The sequence below is a fragment of the Corvus brachyrhynchos genome, unplaced genomic scaffold (genome assembly GCF_000691975.1).
Source record: "Corvus brachyrhynchos isolate BGI_N302 unplaced genomic scaffold, ASM69197v1 scaffold293, whole genome shotgun sequence".
Classification (NCBI taxonomy): Eukaryota; Metazoa; Chordata; class Aves; order Passeriformes; family Corvidae; genus Corvus; species Corvus brachyrhynchos.
In genome coordinates, this window is record NW_008237410.1 from 2658313 (window position 1) to 2666191 (window position 7879).

General features: G+C 40.4%; 1 long non-coding RNA gene across 1 annotated transcript in view; it reads right to left on the minus strand.

Annotated features, from left to right (window-relative positions):
• Nucleotides 1–6: 6 nt before the first annotated feature.
• The window catches only part of LOC108445912, a 29715-nt gene continuing 21842 nt past the window's right edge, over nt 7–7879 (minus strand). Inside the window, exon 3 of the long non-coding RNA XR_001860943.1 lies at nt 7–7200. This is a non-coding gene — a long non-coding RNA (uncharacterized LOC108445912). The remainder of the gene's footprint in view (nt 7201–7879) is intronic.

The window sequence follows — 7879 nt, forward strand, 5'->3', positions numbered from 1 at the left end:
AGCAGGCAGATGTTTTTCATTCTGGCTGTTCTCAATATGTAACCGTGTGGGGTATGCCCAGCCCCTGCCCTGGAGGGAGGCTTGCTGAGATAAGGAGATTGCATAACCTCCCAGCAGAATCCCCTTAGAAGATGCAGCACTCTCCGTTACGGCGAGAGAGGACACAGAACCATGATCCTCTGGGAGACCCTATGTAGATCCTTTGTAACCCACTGGCTTTTACCCTCTCACACCCACCCTTGCATCCCTATAAGAACTACCCCTATTCCCCCTTAGAGATCAGAGAGCTCATCCCTGGCCTCCCCTTCGCGGGGAGCGGGTCAAATAAAGCTGCCCCATGCAGAACCGCCAAAGGAGCCTCTCGTCTCTCTCCTCCTGGTCCAGCCTGGGGTTTGCCTTGCAGGACAAGAGCTGAAGTCACTCTCACTGAAATCCCTAAAGAGCTGACAGCCTGCTGGGACAGGCACCCCTCTGCGGAGGCAGCCCGGTGGCTGAGGGATCCCCGCCGACCTCTGGGGGACTGTCCCTTGCAGGACGCTCTCTCTGGTCGGTCACGGCTTCCTGGATCTGAGCCACAGACCCCATCCCATCCCAGCTGCTTTATAACAGCATGAATGAAAAGGATCGAGGACATGCTTTTCAGAATTTCCACATTAAACATAAATAATAAACAAGCTAATCATAGCTAATTGATAATAAATAAGCTCTTTTATGGAAATGAAAAAAATTGTTCTGCTTGAATGTCTGAGTAGTTCTTCATCCTAATGTGCCCCTTTTTTCTTCTCTGTCTTTTTCTCAGATAAAACTTGTGAAATATCCAAGTGTCTCTGCTATTTGGTAGTGAAGAACTGTTTATAAAGTCATTCTTTGGAAAATACAATGCTTATACCAGTTGCCTGTTGACCTGCTGCCAATATGATGTCAGTCCATGGGCAGCTATGGCCTTTGTTCTATAGCTGTTATTTTTCCATATCGCTCTGTTGAATTCACTTCCATTTTAACTGCCTTCCAGAGCAATCCCCTAGTTCTGCCCACTTAGTGCAATACCAAGCCACCCTTGCCTTTCATCTCAACTTATGATATCCATCTGCTGCCAGTAATTCTCTCGATATATGAAGGGACTTTTAATCAGCTCCTGCTAGTAATAGCTGCGAGTAAACAATATGCACAGACTGGGCAAGATATCTGTAAGCAGCTGACAGCAAAAGGTAGCAAGTGGAGAGGGGTATGCAGATTTGATATTCTTTTCCTCGCTTTGCTTATTTTACCCCTCAGGCAGAGCGCCTGTATTAGTTGTAGTGCTTGCTACAAATCCAGACGGTAAAGAGACAGGAAGAGTATGGGGATGCTGCCCAGTTTTGTTGGGGTGAGGTCACAAAGGCCAAGATGCAGCTGAACTTAGCAAGGGATGCAAAGAGAAATAGAAGGGTTGCTGCGAGTGCGTCTGCCAGAAAAGGAAGCTCAAAGAAAGCCCAGTCCTGGAAGCATTCAAGAGAAGCTTGCATGGGGCTCTGAGCAACCTGATCCAGTTGAAGATATCCCTGACCATGGCAGGGTAGTAGGACTCTTAAAAGGTCCTTTCCGACCCAGATTATTTTATGATTCTATAAGTCTGAGTCTATGATTCTTCATTACTGCTGAATTTCAGAGTGGAGCAGAGGGCACCCTGAGCTCCTGCACTGTAAGTTTTTCCTCCTGTTGATATCCATGGCACTGTATTATTACATTCCAGGTTAGAGAAAGGATGGGGACTGAGAGCAGCTCAGCCTCCTGTGTGACTGGGAAGATGGATCAGCACAGGCCAGGGTGGGGCAGTGCAGTCTCCTGAATACAGCACAGGCAATCCATTCCTGAAAATGGTTCAGAGCAGGGTGCTTTTGCAAAATCAGTTCCCTGGAAACAGGACACTGGGCAAAAGTTTGTGACGGTGAGTCACCTTCATGGCTTCAACACCCTGGGCTCAAGCCATGCTGGTTGTCAGCTGCTCTGTGGCTCTAGCACATTGCTTTGGCAGAATGAACTAAGTTGTAACACAAACAAGGGCACTAGGAAATAAACAGCTGGAAATGATTTTTGTGTCAAGTAAGGCCACAATATATATTTCTCACCCCTAAGTGCACTCCCTGGCACTGTAAGAGAAATGCTGTGCTCTGGCTGAGCACAGGCATCAGAGCAGTCCTGCGGTGCCAGGGAGATCTGAGGATAAATGACAGTGGCTTGAGCACAGCTGAAAATGACAGCCAGGTAGACAGAGCAATAGCAGTGCTGAGGATATGAGGAGGGCCACAAGTAGCTTTCTGCACAAATGGGACAGACACTCAGCATCCTTCAGCCAGAACAGGAATATTCACACTCTGACATCTACCAGGATATAAATAATCCTAATGAAGTGGATGCTGCACTGGTAGACTGGAGCCTGTCAGCCTTTAAGTGGTGTGAGCTATGTGCTTGTGGTGTTCTCTCTGTGAGAGCCAGCCTGCCTGGGCAGTGCCTGGGGGAAAAAGGGAGGACAGCAGCAGGTATTCAGGCTCTCAAATTAATAAACATAAAAAAAACCCCAGAGATCTAATAGAGGAGTGTTGAATTCTTTTCTGCCTGGCCTTTTAGTTTCTCTGTTTATTCTTTAGTTGCGTTTCAAACCTTCCACTGCAATAATGAGGCATGGAAAGGGCATTCATTCAGGTAGATTTGTTCTTTTATTAGTTACTTCTTGGTTTTAAAAGGAGAAAGTACTATAGAATCCAAAGATCCAAGTTAGGGTTTAACCAAAAATATGGAACAGTTTAAAGTAGAAATGCAATTAACAATTGCAGAATGCAGAGAGCTGAAATGGAACAAAGGAAGGAATCAGCAATTGGTGTGGAGAGACACCAACCTTTCTGCAACAGCCATGCCAGCAGAAAACACACAACAATTTTAAAATGCCACATGCCTGGTTTTTTCCTTTCTCCTTTCATATACCATCAGTTTACTTCTTTTTTCTTTCCCTTGCTTTTTCCCCTACTCTTCCTTTCTTTACTGTTTCACTGCCATTACTAGAATTCACTTGAGAGTGATTTTACTTTGTAAAAAAGTATTAAGGACAGCAATTTCTTCTCATTGCCTCCTTTTTCCACTCCTCCCCCTCAAGATTTGCTTTAATGACTTGTCCTAATTAAGTTTGAACAAATTCTTTATTATGTTCCCAGATTTTCTGAGGTGTGATCACTTAACCTGTAAATTAGAATTGCAGATTTGGTACCCATGCAGACTGGTCATTATAATTGGTACCTGCTACATCCCTTTTAGCTTTCATTATATCTTTGCACTCAAGGAAGCTAAAACAGTTTCATTTTAAGATAAACAGGATACACTAAAAAAATAATATGTTTGCCTTTCAAATTCTTATTGCTTTCATATAATATTGTTAACTTTTAAAAAGAGAAGCTGCTGAGTACTATCTGGGTAAGAATTAGACCACAGTTTTAAATTAAAAAAAATACTTCTGAGCACATTAGAAATGGCCCAAAAATAGAACCAATGTTTGTGGGGTCAAAACAAGCTATATTAGCTGAAAATTTGACCAAATATATTTTCAAGAGCAACTCTACCTTGCTGTTGCATTGAAAAATCTATTGCTTTTCACTGAAAAGATGAGTGATGGATGGTACAGACCTTCTTTCAGTAACTTAACTTCCTTGCAGTCTTCCATATAATGAAGGGAACTGTTTGAGACCTGAACTAATGATTTTGTAGGAATGCTCTGCAAAGCAGAAAAACAATCAAATCGATCTGAGTTTGGTCTAGGAAGAAAAGGATGAGCAGAAAAGTGAAAGAAGACTCTGAAACAGTCAAAATAGGCTGGTTGACAAACACTATTAAAATTGGCACTTCTTTTTCACAAAAATTATGCTTCTGTAAAAAATGTCAGACATGAAAAATTAATCAAGTAATCTTCACAGACCTTGGCTAAACTTTTAATTGGTGAGAATTTAAGATGTTTTTTTCCTTTCATTCACTCTGGACTTGGGTAAAAAGGTAGAAGAAAAGTTACTGAATTAGAAAATTATTTTAAGCTGTGATATTTTTTAATTACCAGCACATCACTGATGCTGGGTAAAAATAGGAGCCCATTTTCATCTGCTATAAATGGCAGAAATTAATACAAATTGACATTACTCTCTTGCCACTTAATAGTCTGTATAACCAAGACACAAGGATTTAATTTATAACATTTTTTGGTTTTGTCTTTGATTGCTTGTTTTATCTCTTGTGCATTACCACTTCATTCACAGTAGCACTTACAAACCAGCTCAAAGATTTTAAAATGTTGTTGATTTTGTGTCTGTATCTTTATTGACCTAAGTCAATAATCTGTAGACTTCTTGCTCGAATTCCAAACTTTTTTCTTTATCAGACCTAGCCTGACAATTTTGCTCTGCATTCTCATTCCTGAGGGTGTTTTATATTTCTGTTTGTATTCAGTTTTACGAGGTGCAGATTTGCCAGTGGAATGGAGAGCTGCAAAGGCCTCCTATGGCCCTTGCCAACACATTGTTTCCAGCATCACGTTTCTCTTATTTAGTTCTGTGCAGATTTGATTCATATGGGGCTTTTCTTCCTTAGAATGAGAGAATCATAGTATCATTTATGTTGGAAAATACCTTTAAGATCATCAAGTCCAACTGTTAATCCAGCACTACTAAGTCCACCACTAAACCCTGTCCCTAAGAACCACATCTACCATCTTTTAAATACCTCCAGGGGTGGTGGTTCCACCACCTCCCTGGGCAGCCTGTTCCATTTTCATCAAATTAAAATGCAATGCAAAAGACATAAAATGAAAAAAGAAGATAAATGAGAACTACACTACTGCAGCTATGTAGTACAAATATGTACTGTTTCTGTAAAAGATAGATATAAGTAAGATGTAGAAATAAATTTCAGCTACTGCTGTTGAGCAAGCCACTAAATCCTACGAGTAAGCACTATCTCTGCCCTATGGCTGTCTTATGTAGTGTATTCCTAGGTTAGTACAGCTTTCTCAGTGCAGTCATAACAGGGACACTCTGAAACTCATCCATCAGAGCCAAGAAAAGCAATACTATTTTCTCCCTTCTCCATTTCCTTTTCTGTCCAGCTCTTCTCCCTTCCTAGGGAGCTTGTAAGGAAACTTTACCTGTTTCTCCTTCCATTCCCTTCTTGGTTTCCTAATTCATCCTTGACCTGATGCCTGTCAGCTATCACACCATTCTCTATCCAGCTGTATTTCAGCCCTCCTCTTCCCTTTCACTCAATCTTATTTATAAGCTCTGTGGAAGTTCAGCGTTTGCACAAAGTATTGCAGTTGTCATTGTTGCAAGTCTATTGTTTATAATGCAGGCAGTCATCTTAAGCTATTTGCAAGTTCAAAATTCACTATATTGTTGCATATTCACAAACTTTCAGCTAGGAAGCATTCCTGACTGTTGTTGTAACCATCAATTCACACCATGGAAATAAGGAATCACCTTGATGAAGCAAATTGTTTCCACTGGTGATGATGCTACTTTAAAAGGATAGAGATGCTGTTCTATCACAGAATATCGACATATTATGGACACATCATCTAGATTAATTTCAAGCAGTGGTTGTATAGACTGTCAAGCTTTTCACAATGGGTACTGTGTTAAAATAATAAAAATCAGAGTGAGGAGTGGAATCTGCTGAAAATTTTATTTTAGCTGTTTTTACCTAAGGGGCAGCCATGTTCCAAAAAAAGGTAAATCTTTAGCAATGCTGTGGAGGGGGCTTTCCTACAACCACTGACAGAGTGGGAATCTCCCTTTGCAACCCAGCGAGGACCACTGCTAGGACCAGATGAAAGGGAAGTTATGGCAGCCTGGAAAGGCTGGGGGAAAAGCCCAACTGCCAGGGGAGAAGGAGACACAGGGCTAGCAGATCCCCACAAGCGAGCCACAGAGCCATACCAGCCCTTGTTGGAAATGAGTGGCCATCCCAGTCCAGATGAGAGCATTCAGAATGGATTTACACTCTAAGAAGAGCCATGTCATTTAAAATTAATTAAAATACTAATTAGTGAAGCCAGACTTGTGCTAATAAATGGTAAAAATTGGCTGAGAAAGGCCTCATACCCACTTGTCTACAGTAAAGTTTCCTTCAGAAAGAAGTAGGCTGCTAGGTCATGGAGCTTGGTTTACTGATTGTATTGATGCTGGCTTACTCAACTAATTAAAATCCTCATTAGTGATCTTAACTGAAAATCTGCAATTTTCAGGTCAGGTTTCTGCCTGCATTCATTTGTCTGATCCTGGGGTTAGAGCACATGGACTCAATAGCAGAAAATAGCTCTTCCCAGCTACCTCACTCTCTTCTGGTGCGTCCTTGACAAGAGACTTGATCTGTTCGACTTTCTTTGCCAGGTTGTAAATGTGAAGGCAAGAGTTTCCCACTTGTCAGATCTACAGAAGCTAATTTCTCAGCCTTTGAAAAATAAGGTGTCTGATAAAAAGGTATCAGTTGTATTTATTCAGTCACTGGCATTAGTCTGAGCAGTGTGTGAGCATAAACGGGGTGACTGGCTAAGTACCCTGAAGACTTGGTGTTGCAGCAGACCTTCAGCTGTATACACACAAGTTGCAACAGCACTCTGAAAACCCATGGCTGAGATACCCAGCAGTAATATCATTGTGTGCAGGTAACACAGACTTGCTTGGTCAAACAGTGAGAGTGAAGGATTTGCACACAGACATGTGCAGGGTTGTGTATGAACACTGTTGTAAGTCAAGCACTGAGTCATCAGTTTCCCCTAAAGCTCACTGATGAAATAAGTTTTCCATGGCTTACTATGTCTTTAAAGGTCTGAACAGCCTTTTGTTCTTCGGGTAATCAGTTCACAGTACAGTGTGGCTGCAGTGCACTTCGGGATTTCTGCCTTTAAAGAGATTATTCTGAGCCACATATACTAAATACAGCTGCCAAGATTCATGCTGATTGAAATAAATGAATGCCTGTTAAAGCTGAATGTAGCTACATAAAACAGAAATGGAACATTAGAGTTTATGCCCTCTACCTCCTCCCCTTTCTCTCATGAACCAAGATTAAACTGGGTCTGAGAACATTTGAAAAATTTGTTTCTGTAATTAGAACCTTACCCTGTCATCTTGTCACCAAGCATGTTTTGCAGTTTGTTTCACCAATATTTGACTGTGTAGTCCACAGCTGCAAATACAAAAAACAAAATAGTGAAGAAATCTTTCCTATTTTTTAAGTACTGTATGTCTATAACGTACATCTCTTTAAACATTGCTGATTAATACTTCATTTCCTATATTAGAATTGTTATTAATTATTATCAATAATGGCAAAATGCTAGTGTAAATTGCACTTCTATGAAAAATAAATTTTAATCAGTTGCTTTACTGGAGAATTGCATAGTAGTCTCAGCTAATAACAAAACTACATGGTTTCTGTTGTTTTCTAAACATGGGAAAAAGCTCTTTTCCAGATGACAAATCCTTTATATGACAAATCCTTTATAAATTACTTTATAACCTTATAAGGGGTCATCTGGAATGAAACCATTTTTCTATATCTCATGTAGGATATAATCACCCAGACATATTCTGAATCACAGTTTCATATTCTGAATGATGATTTCATAGACCAAAGAGAAATATCACTGAGGGAGGGGATGGAAAAAAAAAGCCCAACTAAATGAACAGAATATGTACTTTTTTTTCTAAGCTAAATGATGTGTTAGATAAATTCTTTTCAAAAGAACAAGATGAAGTGTTTCCTCAGCTAAACATTTGTATTTTCTTATATAATATTTCAAAAGTTCTAAGTGAAAGCATTAGATTTTTAAATCTGTGGGTAACATTAAAAGTGCATATATTCT